Here is a 16,688-nt window from a genome sequence, read left to right as displayed (position 1 = left end):
TACAGATGTCTACAGAAAATGGGGAGCAGGACAGGAACCAGGGGAGGGCTGGCCTCTTCCATTGACCTGACAAATGCAAGTGGAATTCCAAAGAATAGCCAACCAATTCTTCTCTTCTTCTCTTCTCTTCTCTTCTCTTCTCTTCTCTTCTCTTCTCTTCTTTCTCTTCTCTTTTCTCTTCTCTTCTCTTCTCTTCTCTTCTCTTCTCTTCTCTTCTCTTCTCTTCTCTTCTCTCTCTTCTCTTCTCTTCTCTTCTTTCTCTTCTCTTCTCTTCTTTCTCTTCTCTTCTCTTCTCTTCTTCTCTTCTTCTCTTCTCTTCTCTTCTCTTCTCTTCTCTTCTCTTCTCTTCTCTTCTCTTCTCTTCTCTTCTCTTCTTCTCTTTCTATTCTTTTCTTTCTTCAGGTAATCCAACTCACAGAATCCACCCAGTATAGGGATTATGGAATGACTTCCCTGGCTTATTTACTTCATCCTGTGTTCTGTTGAGGGGACCAGGTCTCACTCTTAGACCCTGGGTAGACCATGTCTCTAACTCTCTTGGACGTCAGAGCCTAATGACTCTGGACAGCAAGAAGGACATATTTGGGGAGACACAAGCCAATCTGGCTGAGTTGTAGAATAGGACTGGGGGAGAAAGAAAGGCATGACAAAGAGAGAAATGAGGCTAGAGAGGTGGATAAGGGTCAGTTTATGCTATGCTGAGGGGCTTGAACACATTTGGTAGGTCGTAGGTTCCCAAATTTCCTTAGTTCACTGTACCTTTAGTGTCTCCATAATTTTTCCTGATGCCCTAGGCCAAAGGAAATACCCAATAGTTCTCTTCATTGTTATACAATATAGTTATGTTCAAATGACATGATAGTGGTAGTTTGTATGGTGTCTAATAAATATTGTTGCATTTCACTCAAAAATTAAAAATATCCTGCTGTAATGCCATGAGTTCACTATGGCATCGAGGGTGATTTGGTCTACACTTTGGGAACCATTTCACCAAAATTCATTTGGTGAATTAAATGTTGAATTTTGTATTTTAGAAAGATGACTCTTTCAAGTGGATTGCAGGGTTTAATTGGAGTAAAGTCATGATGGGAGGTAGGGAGACCATGAGTTAATGGTAGCTATTTAGGAAAGAAATGGTCAGGATGTAAAATGAGGTGAACTAATGAGAATCTTACTGGATCTAAAATATGTTATGGTGGTAGAATGGGTAGGATTACTTTGTCAGTTGGTTTTGGGAGAGAGAAAGAGGCAGGGTGATTCCTAGTTTGCAAGGTTGGGTTAAAGGATACATGATAGTAGGAATAGGAAAAACATGTCTTGGGAGGAAGAGTTCCTTTTTTTTTTTTTCTTCATTTTTTGCATTGAATTTGAGATGTCTATAAGGACAAGATGGCTATATCATGTTGGACCTCAGGAAGAGATCTGGAAAAGAAATATAAATTGATAAGCATCAATATGCTGAGTTGACAACATGAAAGTAAATAAGCTTGTTCAGGATGAGTGTAGACTAGACTAGAAGAAGCATGTGCATATGTAGATTCAACAGAGGAAGAGGATCCTGCAAAGGAGCGGGAAACGAGAGAGAGAGAGAGAGAGAGAGAGAGAGGCTTCATGAAGCTTGTGTAGGGCAACCTGTTTCAATGAAGCCAGGACTCAACCCCCACTATTGTTCTGTTGTATTAGATATCACAGTTTTGTTTTTGTTTTTGTTTTTTTTCCTCTGGTTGGGCCCCCTGAGTAGAGCTTCATGGAGGCAGAATCACAGAGAACTATGCATGGGCTTCATTCTGCGGTGGGGACTGTGCGAGGTGAGGTGCGAGGGCAAGGAGCAAGGGAGGGTGAGTAGCATATGATAAAGGGAGGATTCTATGAAGTGCCACCTCCGTCCTATGTCTAGGGAGAGCCTTTTCTGGATCCCCAGGAAAGAAGCACCATTTTTATGTCCACATCTTAAGAAAAAATAAAGCAATGGCCTGTTTGCAGAATCAAATGCAAGACAGTGATAAAATAAGGACTGGAGAAAGTCCATGAAATCTGACAATTTGGAGGATCTTGGTGACTTATCTAAATACCTTTTTGCAGTAGAGGGAGGCAGAAACCTGAGGAGCTCAGGGAAGAGCAAGGGAGACAGTCATATAAATAAATAATAACAATGTAATATAATAAGATATAATGTTTTGGGGATGCCTGGGTGGCTCAGTTGTTAAGCATCTGCTTTAGGCTCAGGTCTTGATCTCAGGGTCCTCTAATCAAGTCCACATCGTGCTCCCTGCTCAGCAGGGAGCCTGCTTCTCCCTCTCCCACTCCCCCTTGCTTGTGTTTCCTCTCTCGCTGTCTCTCTCTTTGTCAAATAAATAAATAAAATCTTTTTTTAAAAAAGATACAATGTTTTGTATCAGGCAGGGTAACTTTCTCCTGCTTCTATATTCACTAACCACTTCTTATCAGCGCTTGCTGCTAGTAGAATGATTTCAGACAGCTCTGAAACGTCTGTCCCCAGGGTTCCTTTCTAGTTCCTTTCTTCTCTCTGCTTACTCTTCCCTAAGCAATTCCATCCAATCTTAGGACTTTAACCAGCACCCACTGACCCATGATTTCTCAATTTATGTTTCTAGTTCCCTGACTTTCTGAGCTTGAGTTCTACATTTCCAACCATGTGCACAGTACTGGGATTAGGCTAGGTATTCAATCAATGTATACTAATTAATTTAAAAGTTGATCCTAAATAAATTGAAGATACTGAAGTAAATTTAAATATCAAGTCACTGCATTTTGCATAGTGAGCAGGCAGGGAAATGTTTCCCACAAAATTTGTCAGAAAATTTCAATAATTAACTGGAAGCTAAATGACAGTTTCAGCATGGGAATTGGGTTAGATCCAGCTAATCACAGTGAATTAGTAGATTAAAATACACAGATTTGCAAATCAGAATGCAGATTCTGTTGCTAATTTCAGCAAAGTTAGCTAATTCTCTGTGCTTCATTTCCACGCTAGTAAACAACTCAAAGGCATGGTTATGCTCCCTGTTTTTATTTATTTGTATTGAGATGTAATTTACGTACCACGAAATTCACCCCTTTACAGTGAACAATTCAGTGCATCTACAGAGTTGTGTAACCATTGCCACTATCTAATTCCAGATCATTTTCATCACCCCCAGAAGAAACCCCATGCCCATCAGAGTCACCCTCCATTCCTCCCTTCCCCTAGTTTCTGGCTTCTGCTTTCTGTCTCTATGGATTTGCTAATTCTGGACATTTCATATAAATGGAATCGTACAATATGTGGTCTTTTGTGTCTGGCTTCTTTCCCTTAGCTTTAAACAAACAAACAAACCTTAGCATAAAGTATTCAAGTTTCATTCATCTTACAGCATGTATCAGTCCTTCTTTCCTTTTTATGGTTAAATCATACTCCTCTGAAACAAATAATACATTATATGTTAAAATAAATAAGATAGTAGGAAGGGAAAAATGAAGGGGGGGAGAATCAGAGGGGGAGACGAACCATGAGAGACTATGGACTCTGAAAAACAAACTGAGGGTTCTAGAGGGGAGGGGGGTGGGGGATGGGTCAGCCTGGCGATGGGTATTAAAGAGGGCACATATTGAATGGAGCACTGGGTGTTATACAATGAATCATGGAACACTACATCAAAAACTAATGATGTAATGTATGGTTATTAACATAACATAATAAAATAAAATTAAAAAAATCATATTCCATTAACTCGACATACCACATTTTTTGATCAATTCATCAATGGATGGACTAGGTTCTTTCCACCTTTTAGCTATTATGAATAATGCTGCTATGAACGTTGTTCTGCAAGTTTTTGTGTGGCTGTTTCCAGTTGTCTAGGAGTGGAACTGCTGTGTCCTATGGTGACTCTATGTTTAACATTTTGAGGCACTACCAACTTTTCCAAAGTGGCTGCATCACTCTATATTCCCACCAGCAATGTTTAAAGGTTCCAATTTCTCCACATCCTGGTCAATACTTGTTATTGTCCATCTCTTTTATTATTGCCATATTTGTAGATATGAAGTGATATCTCACTGTGGTTTGATTTGCATTGTCCTAGTGACTAATGATATTGAGCAATTTTTCATCTATCTGTTGGCCAGTTGTATATCTTCTTTGGAGGTATGTCTACAAATCCTTTCCCATTTTTAAATTGGGTTATTTTTCTTTATTATTGCTTTGTAAGGGTTCTTTATATATCCAGATCTTAAACCCTTACCTGATATATGATTTGCAAATATTTTCTCCTATTCTGTGGGGTTTTTTTCCCCCACTTTCTTGATAGGGTCCTCTGAAGCACAAAAGTTTTAAATATTGATGACATCCAATTTATCTACTTTTTTCTTTCATTGCTTGTGCCTTTTTTAAAAAAGAAATTATTGCCTAATTCAAGGTTATAAAAATTATGGCCAATGTTTTTTTTCCTACCAGTTTTAAACTCTTACATTAATGTCTTTAATCCATTTTGAGTTAATTTTTATATATGGTATGAGTTAGGGATCCAACTTCATCCTTTTTCATGTGGATATGTATTTGTCCCATTTGTTGAAAAGACTAATTTTTCCCTATTGAATTATGTTTGCGCCGTTGTTGAAAAGCATTTGGCCACAGATGTATGGGTTCTCGTATCTATTTCATTGACCTCTATGTCTATGCTTATGTCAGTACCACAACTACATTCCAAAACAGTAAAGTGAATTGCATTGAAGAAATTCTTATTCTCAAATTCCTTGGTAATTCAAGGGATTTTGAGTCTGGATTTTCTTTCATAACTTTTTAAGATTTTATTTACTTACTTGACAGAGAGAGAGAGTGCATACACAACCAGGAGGAGAAGCAGAAGGAGAGGGAGAAGCAGGCTCTCCTCTGCTGAGCAGGGAGCCTGATGCCAAAGAGCCCAATGTGGGGCTTGATCCCAGGACTCTGGGATCATGACCTGAGCTAAAGGCAGACACTTAACCAACTGAGCCACCCAGGTCCCCCACCTTCATAACTTGTTGGAAAGGAAATCTTCATGTCAAAGTCTTCCATCTGAAATAACTAAATTGTGGGGCACCTGGGTGGCTCAGTCGTTAAGCATCTGCCTTCAGCTCAGGTCATGATCCCAGGGTCCTGGGATGGAGCTCTGCATGGGCTCCCCGCTCTGTGGGAAGACTGCTTCTCCCTCTCCCACTCCCCCTGCTTGTGTTCCCTCTCTCTCTGTGTCTCTCTCTGTCAGAAAAGAAATAAAATCATAAAAAAAATTTAAAAAAAATAACTAAATTGTATGCATAAATCTAAATTTAAATGCTCCTGGCAGGGAACTTTTATATAATTCTACTTATGTTGATGATGTGGGCTTTGGCAATCTCTTTCTCTGTGTATTCTGTGAAGCAGTTAAAAGGTCAATTATGGGGTTGCCTAGCTGGCTCAGTAGTAGAGCATACAGCTCTTGATCTCAGGGTCATTGAGTTTAAGCCCCATGTCGGGTGCGGCGCCTACTTTAAAAAAAAAAAAAGTCAATTAAGAATTGAGATATTCAAATTCCTATTGTTAGAATACTTAATGTTAATCTAACTTAGAAGGTAGCATTTCACTTCAGACAAAACCCTTCAAATTATTAATTTTAGAAAAAAAGTTTATCCTGTGGACTTAGACTAAGAATTTAAAATGCCTTTACTCTAAATATAAGAATTCTCAGAAGCCAAAAATTTCTTGACTCTAGCATGATAGAGTCAGTTGATTCAATTGTAGTCTCTGTATTTCTATTATTGAAACACTTAATAGGAAAAAAAAGTATAAAAAATATTCCTAGGTAGAGGAGATATGAGAGCAAGGAGAGACTCACATGAAGGGGAAAAAAATAATTCTCTTGGACTGCCATAGACAGTTGTAATGAATTGTTTAAATACAACTTTTAAAGAAGTTAAGGAAAGATCTTTTTCCTTAAAACAAGGAAAGGCTTTTTTCCCTAAGTAAAAGATTGTAAACTCTTTTGTTTTGATAAAGGGGAGCACTTAGCACAATGTTTCTGTTGAGATCACTGGTTGAATTGTGTATGGATCTCCTATTATCTCTGAGAGGATTTTTTATCTTTGTGATTATTTAGACAGTACTAAATCTTTGAAAAAAATCTCTGCTCCTTATATTTTATTGGTCATGCTTAAGAACCGTGTGATGGATAATTTTATGTGTCAATTTGACTGGGATGGATGCCCAGAGAAGCTATGAAAACATTATTTCTGGGTGTGTCTGGGAGAGGGTTTCAGAGGAGATTAGCGTTTGAATTCATAGACTGAGTAAAGAAAATCCCCCTTACCGATGTGGGCTGGCATCATCCAATCCGTTGAGGGCCTGACTAGAGCAAAATGGCAGAGGAAGGCCAAACTTGCTCTCTGCATAAGCTGGGACAGCTATCTTCTCTGCCCTTAGACTTTGGCACCCCCGGTTGTTAGAGCCTTTGTGTTTGGACTGGAACCACCAAGCCTTCTGGATCTCCAGCTTGCAGACAGCAGCTGTGGGACTTCTCAGGCTCCATAACCCTGAGAGCCAATCCTTCATGATAAATCTCTTTCTATACATCTGTATATATCCTATTAGTTCTGTTTCTCTGGAGAATCCTGACTAATACAAATGGTGGAAGGCAGTTCAGGCTAAGAGGAGGCACATTTGGCTATCCCTTGACACATGCCAGCAATTCTATGTGAGTCTTAGTCTTGCAGTCTTTGAAATTCCAGTTTATCTGTTCACCAAGAGGCTAACAGGTGTGGAAGACTTGATTCTTCATCACCAAGTATATAAAAGAATTGGTTTTTAAACTACAAAACTCAATGACCATTCATCGAGGGCTCTATCTTACCAAAGAATCAGAACCAATCCTGTGCGATGGTTATTCCCCTTTCAGGTGGGTATTTCTCAGGAGATAATGTGTCAGATCAGAACTATTTAGTGAATATGTAACTGAAACTAACTAAAAAGATACAGTTCAGGGATTTCTAAATAAAAATTTAAATTATTATTTCAAGAGTATTTCTATTTAAACAGTTGAGACTATCCATATGGTCTGATGTGGAGGGATACTGAGAAGTTCTGTTTCTGCCAAACTCATGATAACATCACCCATCTTTGTGCTTGTTCTAGCCTATTTTATTTTATTATTATTATTATTTTTTTACCAGTGTTTCAGATTGATGTTACAATGGCCAGTTTACTAAATGTGTTAGAGGGAGCAAAAGTACCTAACCTGAATCTAGTCATGAGGAAACACCAGACAACCTGACATTTAGAAACATTTTATAAAATAACTGGCTTGTACTCTTCAGAAATGTCATGATATGCAAGAGAGAGAAACAGGGACAGACACAAGAATAGTTATAGATTAAAAAGACTAGGGCACCTGGGTGGCCCAGTCGGTTAAGTGTCTGCCTTCAGCTCAGGTCATAATCCCAGGGTCCTGGGATTGAGCCTCACATTGGGCTTCTTGCTCAGCAGGGAGCCTGCTTCTCCCTCTCCCTCTGCCTGCCACTCCACCTGCTTGTGCTTTCTCTCTCTCTCTTTCTCTGTCAAATAAATAAATAAAATCTTAAAAAAAGAAAAAGACTAAAGACATGATAGTTGAATGCAAATTATGATCATGGATTTTCTTTTGTAATAAAGGACCTTATTGGAACAACTGGTGAGATCTGAATAAGGTCTATATATTAAGACATAATCCTAATAATGCTGTATCAGTGTTAAAATGCTAACTTTGATAATTGTACTGTGGTTATATAATAAATTTCCTTAATTTTAGGAAACACGAAGTATTTATGAGATATTATGTCTACAATTTATTCTTAAACAGATGAGGAAAAAATATTGAGAAAAAGAAACAGGATAAAGTCAATGTAGTAAGATACTAACATTTGGAAATTTTGGTTGAATTCTTCGTGCTACTCTTGCAGCTTTTATTTAAGTCTGAAATTATGTCAAATAAAAAATTTTAATTAATGGGAGATTTTAAAGTGTCCAAATTGTTAAAAATAAGTTTAATTATACAGTACAAGAATTATTGTGTAATTAAAAAAAGAGGCAGCATAGCCTAATGGTTAAAAAAGCAGTGTAGAAGGGGCGCCTGGGTGGCTCAGTTGGTTAAGCGACTGCCTTTGGCTCAGGTCATGATCCCGGAGTCCCAGGATCGAGTCCCGCATCAGGCTCCCTGCTCAGCGGGGAGTCTGCTTCTCCCTCTGACCCTCCCCCCTCTCATGCTCTCTCTCTCATTCTCTCTCTCTCTCAAATAAATAAAATCTTTAAAAAAAAAAAAAAAGCAGTGTGGAAAAGTTGCCTTAATTCGAATCCTTGCTCTATCACTTACAGTTCTGTGATTTTGGGTAAATTACTTAACTTCTAAGGTTTCCTCTCTTAGACAGTGATGGTAAAAATGGGACCTACCTCACAAGGTTATTATAAAACGTAAATAAGTAAATATCTGTAAGGGTCTTGGAAGAGCACCTGACACAAAGTGTTATATTCATATTTGTTGAATGAATACTTAGAATAGCACTTTGGCCTTAATGGTATCAAAATCACCTTTAGGAATAGCAGTATTTTTTTAAACTTTAAAAACTTCTTTTTTAAATTTATTTTTAAATATTTGATTTATTTATTTAGTTAGTTAAAGAGTGCAAGCAAGGGGAAGGGCAGAAGGAGAGGGAGAACGAGAACCTACCTCAAGCAGACTCCACTTAGCACAGAGCCCATGACCCTGAGATCATGACCTGAGCCAAAACCAAGAGTCAGACACTTAACTGACTGAGCCACCCAGGTACTCCTAAACTTAAAAAAAAAGTTTTTCTAGAAACAACTGATTTGGACTCTTACTGTCTCTTCTTGGACCAATGTGAGGTTTCTGTCATGTCTCTTGATAATCTCCTATACTAATTTTTTGGTTGCTTCATTATTAGGAACCTGTCAACTCTGCTAATATTTTACAAAAAAATATTTAATATAGATCTTTCATTTTCATTATTATTTTCAATTATCCAATACATTTATCTAACATACTAAGTCAAGTGCTACAGGAAGTATAAAGATGGATCACATTTTTTTTTTTTTAAAGATTTATTTATTTGACAGAGAGAAAGAGCACAAGCAGGGGGAGAGGGAGAAGCAGGCTCCCCACTGAGCAGGGAGCCCAACGTGGGGCTCAATCCCAGGACCCTGGGATCATGACCTGAGCCAAGGCAGATGCTTAACCAACTGGGCCACCCAAGCGCTTCTAGATGGATCACATTTCTGACCTCAAGGAGTATATGAATCAGAAGAGAGCATTAAATAAGTTACAAAAATGACTACAATACAATGTGAGGTTTGGAGAATGAGATAGACAGTTTACAAGAGGGAAAGATTATATCTGGTTTGAGGGAGCAGGAATGGTTTCATAGAGGAAAAGTCTTCGCTATATGAGGCCAAAGAGAACATAAGGCTTTAATGGGCAAGATGGCAAAGGGAGGCTATTCTACATAGAGAGAGGAGCAAAAGCAAGGCACAACGACAAAGGACCAGCAGAGGGTACCCTGGGCAAATTATTTGAAGTTTAAATAGATTTAGAGTTTAAATATTAAACCACCATAAGTATTTGTTTTCTTATCCATAAAATGGGCATAACAATAGTATCCATTTTACAGAGCAGATGAGAGTAAATATAATGCATGTGTTTGACAGTGAATGCTCATTAAATGTTATTATTTGAGGTACACATTTGTTGGAGACTGGCTGTAAGTAAGGAAACATAAGGTACATTGAATGTACTGGGTTAATATTGAATGGTGGGAATGAGAGTGCAAAAGAGACAACGTGAAAGTTGAGAGAAGTTAGGAAGGTAGAATCTATGACTTTGGGGCTGACCAAAGGTCAGAAATAAAAGAAAGGAAACAGAGGATGCCACGTTTCAACTTGGGCTTCTAGAAGAGTAGAAGTGTCCTTAAAGGTCCACCATCTACCTTTTCCAGGGCCAGAAACTCATAACCTCATCCCTCATAAACAATGGACATGGGATGGTACTTTCATGTTATCACATATTTGAAAAATATCCTTTTCATGGGATGGTACTTTAAATATCCGAGAGCACTTGCTACTTACAATATCCTAGGGTGAATCATTTTGTGATATTGCCAAATCTCTTTTTTAATATGGATTTATTTTATCTTGCTTTATATATATGCATACACACATACATATAATAGATGATAGATAGATAGATAGATAGATAGATAGATAGATAGATAGATAGATGATAGACGCTATTGTTAACTATTCATTGAGTAGATAGCTCATTGAGTACCAGCTCTTTCCAAGGTACAGTCACTCTAATGATTTAGTTGACTTTAGTTCAAGGTTTCCCATTCATTTTCTGGAAAGTAGCTGCAAGGAGGGAGCTCTTCCTGGGGCATTGGTCTGCACCCTACTTCCTATACCTGAAGCTATATTGGAACTGTGGAAATGGGGGGGCAGTGCCATCACCCTTATATCTTTCACTCTCCCTTTACTGGGAACATCTGGAGCCCACTAGGACTGTGACAGTGACTGGTGTTTCTCCAGAATAAATCATCTTGGCCTTAATGGTTTAGATCCTCTGGTTTAATCTAAGTTGTACCTTCTGATTGCATTAAGATTTTTTTTTTCTTTCATTTCTTTTAAGCAGAATTATAGATCTTTGGAAAATGTAAATAGTATATCTGTATAACATTTTAAAAGTGAAGGAAATAAATTCGTGTGTTATTTAGCAGTAGCTCTGTGAATTAAGCAGTGCAAAGATGATAAATGCTCTAAAGGAGGAAGTAGAGGAATACTCACTCCAAGCCAGACAATATTTACTGCTCTTCTTTCTCTATCTTGCTACCTTGCTGAACTCATCCCATACTGGTTTTCTCCTCTCTTTCTGAGTTCCTCAGCTGATTGACCCTTCCCTCCCACCCCGATGTAGTTCCTAGCTGAGGAATTTAGTCTCCCTGTGGAATCTGTTAATTACCTTTATTCTTTTGAAGGAAATGAAAAGAGGATATCCGTTCAGATTTTTTTAATGTTAATTTTTAATAGGTGAATTCAGACTGATAGGCAGGACTGCCAATTTATCAGCACATTCACCGTGTAGATGGCAGAGCGAAAAACTATTGCCTCAAAGTGTTTCTGTGAAAATATCATGGGAAATAAAAGGCTATGGCTTTTTTATTAACAGTGTTGTCGAGAAATGGACTATGGGGTAGAACCTATAAAAGTTACTGAGATAACTGTAGGGTTTTCTTTCTGGAGAAGTTTCCTAAGTATACAGAAGAAAGCTAAAATCCATGTTCTCCCCCAAACCCCACCATTTCTAGCTGGATCCAAGATTCTTTTGGTCTGAACACAGTTGAAATCATCAATACTGTTCGTGAATAATACTTCCCCACTAATGAGAAAAGCAATGACTAAAATTTTAGATCTGTATTATTTGGCAAAGCCATAAAAATGATTTCCATATACAAAAGAGCAGTTCATGAAGAATAAACTATATTTTTAATAATTTTCATCAAAACCACTAGGTACAGTATCAATACATTATTTCTGTCTCTTTTTACCTTTTCTCTTAAATCATGTCTATTAAATTGAAAATAAAAGGGAGATAATTATCTGAATAATTTCACAAGACATTCCAACTAAGTGACACAATTTAAAAAATGATGAGAAGACACAATATTCTAATACACCTTTCTTAATGTTCTTAATTTGTGAGTAGACCCAACCTCACAGTCAACTATGGAAGCAGTTATTCTCTGTGAATAGTGTTCTGGACCCAATAGTGTTTTGGACACTGCTATTGGCCTGCTAAACTGATAACTGACCCTTAGTCAACAGTTTTGAATGGGAATGATACTTTTTGTGAGTAGGAAATATAGTTTAAGCTTGAGACTGGTTGGAAGGGTTCAACTCTACTATAAATGAGTTTTAAAATGTGATTTCAGGGGTGCCTAGATGGCTCAGTCAAGGGTGGGACTCTTGATTTTGGCTCAGGTCCTGATCTCAGGGTCATGAGATCCAGCCCTACATTGGGCTTCCTGCTCAGCGTAGAGTCCGCTTGAGATTCTCCCTCCCTCTTTTCTCTGGCCTTCCCCCCACTCATGCTCTCTCTCTCTCTCAAATAAATAAAATCTTTTAAAAATGTGATCTCGGGGCTCCTGGGTGGCTCAGTTGTTAAGCGTCTGCCTTCAGCTCAGGTCATGGTCCCAGAGTCCTGGGATCGAGTCCCGCATTGGGCTCCCTGCTGGGTGGGAAACCTGCTTCTCCCTCTGCCACTCCCCCTGCTTGTGTTCCCTCTCTCGCTGTGCCTCTCTATGTCAAATAAATAAATAAAATATTTTTAAAAAAATAAAATAAAAAATGTGATTTCAATGGCTTTGAAAATTGGTCTCATAGTTCTCTTGTTCTTAGTGACACTTGGTTTAGCATTCTCTTTTTTTTCCTGGTGCCACAATCTTCCATTTATGGTGATCATTTCTCTAGCTCACTGGATTTTTAAAAAATGTCTCAGTGGGTTTTTCACTTTTAGCCACTCAGTCACCATCTTTCTGAAATACAGTCATTCAAAAGAATTAAGGTCATGTACAAGTGTGTTAATGGGAATCCTGTGAGTTGCCTATTCTGTTAGTATGAAGCTGGAGGCACGTTATCTGAAAGCACTGGATTCATGATACCTGGAAGGTCTATAAATCAATGTGGTCCATCTTGCCTTGTTAAGACAGGTGGATCCCATTTGCACAGATGTTTTCTCTCTCTCTCTCTCTCTTTTCCTAAGAAGGAAATAAAATATATAGGCCCATTAATCTGCACAGGTCAGCCTCTTTGATAGGGCACATTCTTCGAAAAGGTAAAGTTGCAGTTCAAATGTGTATGATATACAAAAAGGGGGCAAAATGCTCAGTCCTTTCCACTTTCAGCAATTATAAAGATCTAAGTATTAATGAAGCAATAAGAATTGTTTATCTTAAATTATCCTGAAATTTAAGAAAAGATCATGTATATTTCTAAAATTAATCCACTGGGCTTAATTTAGGTTTAAGAACTGGGCATAGATATAAGGCCTAAGATTAAATAATCACAAAGATTTAGATGACAACACATACTCTTATTTTTCTAAGGGAATATTTTGCATAAAATCTATGTTTGATATATATCACTGGAGTAGACATTGAGATTCCATTTCATATATTTAATATTTACATGTTCTTTTGAAGTATTTTCCAGTGAAGACACCAAAAAAAAAAAAAAGGGCAATGCTAATGAACTGTGGAAATAGCCCCTGATTTTATTAAAAAATATTAACAACTACAGAACCAGACTTGAAGATTGAGTTTTAAAACAAATGTGGTATTCACATAGACACATAGTATGCAAATTAATATTCCTTTTTGAATTAGTTTTTCTTATCAACCATTTCTCATCATCTCTCTTTTTAGAAGTTAAAATGTTTGTATGGTGACAAGTGAGGAAAAGAGATTGGAGCTAAAGATATTTACAGGAACAGAACTGTTTCTAGTATTATTTTAAGCAGGAGAGTAAATATTGAATGAAGGGGTGGTGAGGCACCTCCTGCAGTCTGTTCTAACTGAATAGACACAGAAACAATAACTGGAAAGGACACTCATCTTCATAGAGGAAAAAACCAGTGTGAGGCAGCGTTAGCTCACATTAACAGGTGCATAAAATACAAATGAAGTTTTATCATCACATCTGAAGGTAGCATCACAAATGAAACGACTCATTCATTATATGTTATTTATAAGCTTTTCCTGGATTTTTTTTTTTCAAATTCAGAATTTTCAGGTGCACTTCTAAAAGTTTGTTGAAAACGGGAGGGGGTGGGGGGATGGGTTAGCCTCGTGATGGGTATTAAGGAGGGCACGTGCTGAATGGAGCACTGGGTGTTATACGCAAACAATGAATCATGGAACACTACATCAAAAACTTATGATGTAATGTATGGTAATTAACATAACATAATAAAAAAAACGTTTGTTGAAAGAGGAGTGATACAGCTTGGTGTGAGTTCACAGCTGTTTAATATCCCGGCGCTTTCAAGGAATTCTGCTAATTGGTTCCAAAGCCAATTTAAATTGTCTTATCAAACCACAGGAACTCAAAATGTTGATTGGACTGAGGCAAGTCGCGTACAAGTTCTATAAATCATGAAACGAATTCTTTCTCGAGGGATTCTGGACAGAGCTGTACGGTAACTGCTAAAAATTTAAATATAGAGTTGTCAAGTGGAAACTAGAGTTATTTGAGAAGAGGAAAAAAAGAGTGTTTAGAGCTTTGAAGAGTACCTCGAAAGGCATCTGGAATTATTCACACAAAGGGAAAAATGTTCATATAGAGTATATATAGAGATGTAGCAAGTTTGCCAACAGGGTTTCTGTGCTAGGGATTTTCAGGAGTTAGTCATAAATCATACTTTTTTCTTCTTTAACTTCTCTTTCCTCAAACTGGGTTATAAATACCCTGCGAAACCCGCGTTTCAAGGGGCATGGCTCAAACGTGTGCGCGTATAGGCTACATCTAGGGAGAATGAAGGGCGATCAAGCAATGAACTAAAATGCACGGGACTAGTGAGTGTTACTGTAGCTTTTTCCTAGTGCTCTTTTCCAATAACAAAATGTTAGTGGCAGATAATTGCACTATAGGTTAGTACATGGCAAACAAATAGGGATTACATATATGTATTTAATAATACCTGAAAATAAAAATAAAGAAGGCAAATAAATACAATTCAGATGACCTTGTGAATGCTACACGAGTAAATCATGAAGATCAGCGAGCAAAACACTTGGACAAAGAGTTTGAAACAAAAGGAAAGTTTCTCAACTCACAAGATTAAAATTTTTATCTCCCTATAGAAGGAAACATCAGAAATAGTCATCTTCCTGAAACAGAACGTTCCAAACAGGAGTTGGAAAGAAACGACAGTATTTTAACACACGCTGCAATCTGAAATTTTGCTCGATCTTGCTGTTTTATAATTTTCCAATATGCTTTAAAGGTGGAAAATAAAATGAAGAGGGTTAGATATTTTGAGTGAAAGATTCTGATTTTAGTAATATGAATCAGACAGCAGTAAAGAAAAAAACGTTAACATAGCGCCTCTCTAATTCTCCATAAAGGCTATAGCTGGAGAAGCAAGTGACATCGGAGTCTCTGTGGCGCAATCGGTTAGCGCGTTCGGCTGTTAACCGAAAGGTTGGTGGTTCGAGCCCACCCAGGGACGGCCCCCTCTTTTACCGGTTTGTCGCCGGAACTTTTGCACAATCCTTGGAGTTCAGACCTACGGACTACGCGGAGGTCGGTATCCAGGGATTGAGGGGAAAGAAACCGCAGTTGTCACTTGGCCGCCCACCTTGCGTGTGGCTCTTCAGCTTCCGGGAGCGCTGGAGGGCCCTCCCCCAACCGTCCCCGGCTCCCGACCCGCAGGTGGGCCCTTCCTGAACAACCCCTCACCCCCGGGTGGGGGAGAGGATCCAGCGCCTTAAAGCCCCCGCATCCTTTCACTTCTAGTCTCTCAGTTCCCAAACTCAGGCCGCTGAGTGCCCCAAGGGGCCCTGGTCCTCCTCGCTCGTTTCTGAAGCGCAGGCCGCACAGGTCCCTTCCGCGCCTCGCCGGGCTCCGGCGGGCACCCTGCGGCCCGATGCGGGCGACGAGCGCCGAGAGCGCGCAGAGGCCGGGGGGGCGGGCCCTTCAGCCGCGCGCGCCGCCGCGCCCGGGGCTCGAACCCGCCGCTGCCGCGCGCAGCTGCCCCCCCCCCGAGACTTCCGCTGCTGGACGGCGGCCCGGGCTGCTCGCGGCGTTCCGCGTCAGGACCCCTGAAATGTCAGAGGCCGCCTGCATGTATGTATTTAAAGGGTGCCAAATTCAAGCTGTACATTGATTTAAAACTCTTCACGTTTTTTTCACACTAATGTTGAATCGTGCGAAGTTTGTCTCTTCCCCGTCAGCGTAAACATATACTCCCGTGTAGTGACTTAAACATTGACTCTTTGTGGTATTGGTGAATTCAGAAATGTTTGTTATAAAGGCTTTGTATGGACACTATTGTAAGGGCATTTCTGTATTATATTTTACTTTTTATACTAACGTGCCAGAATTTTATAGAGAATGGAATGGACCTGCAGCATTTCCCATCTATTCAGAAAGGAAGCAAACCTGTGTGTGTGTGTGTGTGTGTGTGTGTGTGTGTGTGTTTAAACAACTGCGTGATTCTGTTAAACTTAAAAAAAAAAAGAATTATGAGACAGATTAAAAGTGAAACTGCTAACATATTTTGATTCAATAAGCATATGCCATTTATTTCACAAAATGCAAAACTCTCTCAAAATAGTTACTTTATCCTTCATTCTCTAAATATAGGCTGCCTTTGAGAAGTAATCATAGTTTCTTCATAATTATTATCTTGGGTCTAGATTACAGAAATCTGAGAGATGGTTCTGGAGAAAAGTGATGTTTTATTCCTGCAAATGAATAGTTATGCTCTTCTTTGTATTTTCCTCCAGGTATACATTGTTAATAAAGGCTAACATTTATTGTTTAGTCCTGGCCAGTCACTGCTCTGAGTGCTTTCATGGAGGAATGTGTGCGATCCTCACAACCCTTCCAGGTAGGTCCTATTGTTGCCACCCTGCAG

General features: G+C 38.8%; 1 non-coding gene across 1 annotated transcript; it reads left to right on the top strand.

Moving 5' to 3' along the window:
* Positions 1-15,204: 15,204 nt before the first annotated feature.
* Positions 15,205-15,278, top strand: TRNAN-GUU. Its single transcript has one exon. It is a non-coding gene; the product is annotated as a tRNA-Asn (tRNA).
* Positions 15,279-16,688: the final 1,410 nt, after the last annotated feature.

Source organism: Phoca vitulina, unplaced genomic scaffold (genome assembly GCF_004348235.1).
Source record: "Phoca vitulina isolate PV1807 unplaced genomic scaffold, GSC_HSeal_1.0 scaffold33, whole genome shotgun sequence".
Classification (NCBI taxonomy): domain Eukaryota; kingdom Metazoa; phylum Chordata; class Mammalia; order Carnivora; family Phocidae; genus Phoca; species Phoca vitulina.
This window is presented reverse-complemented; position numbering and strand designations above follow the sequence as displayed.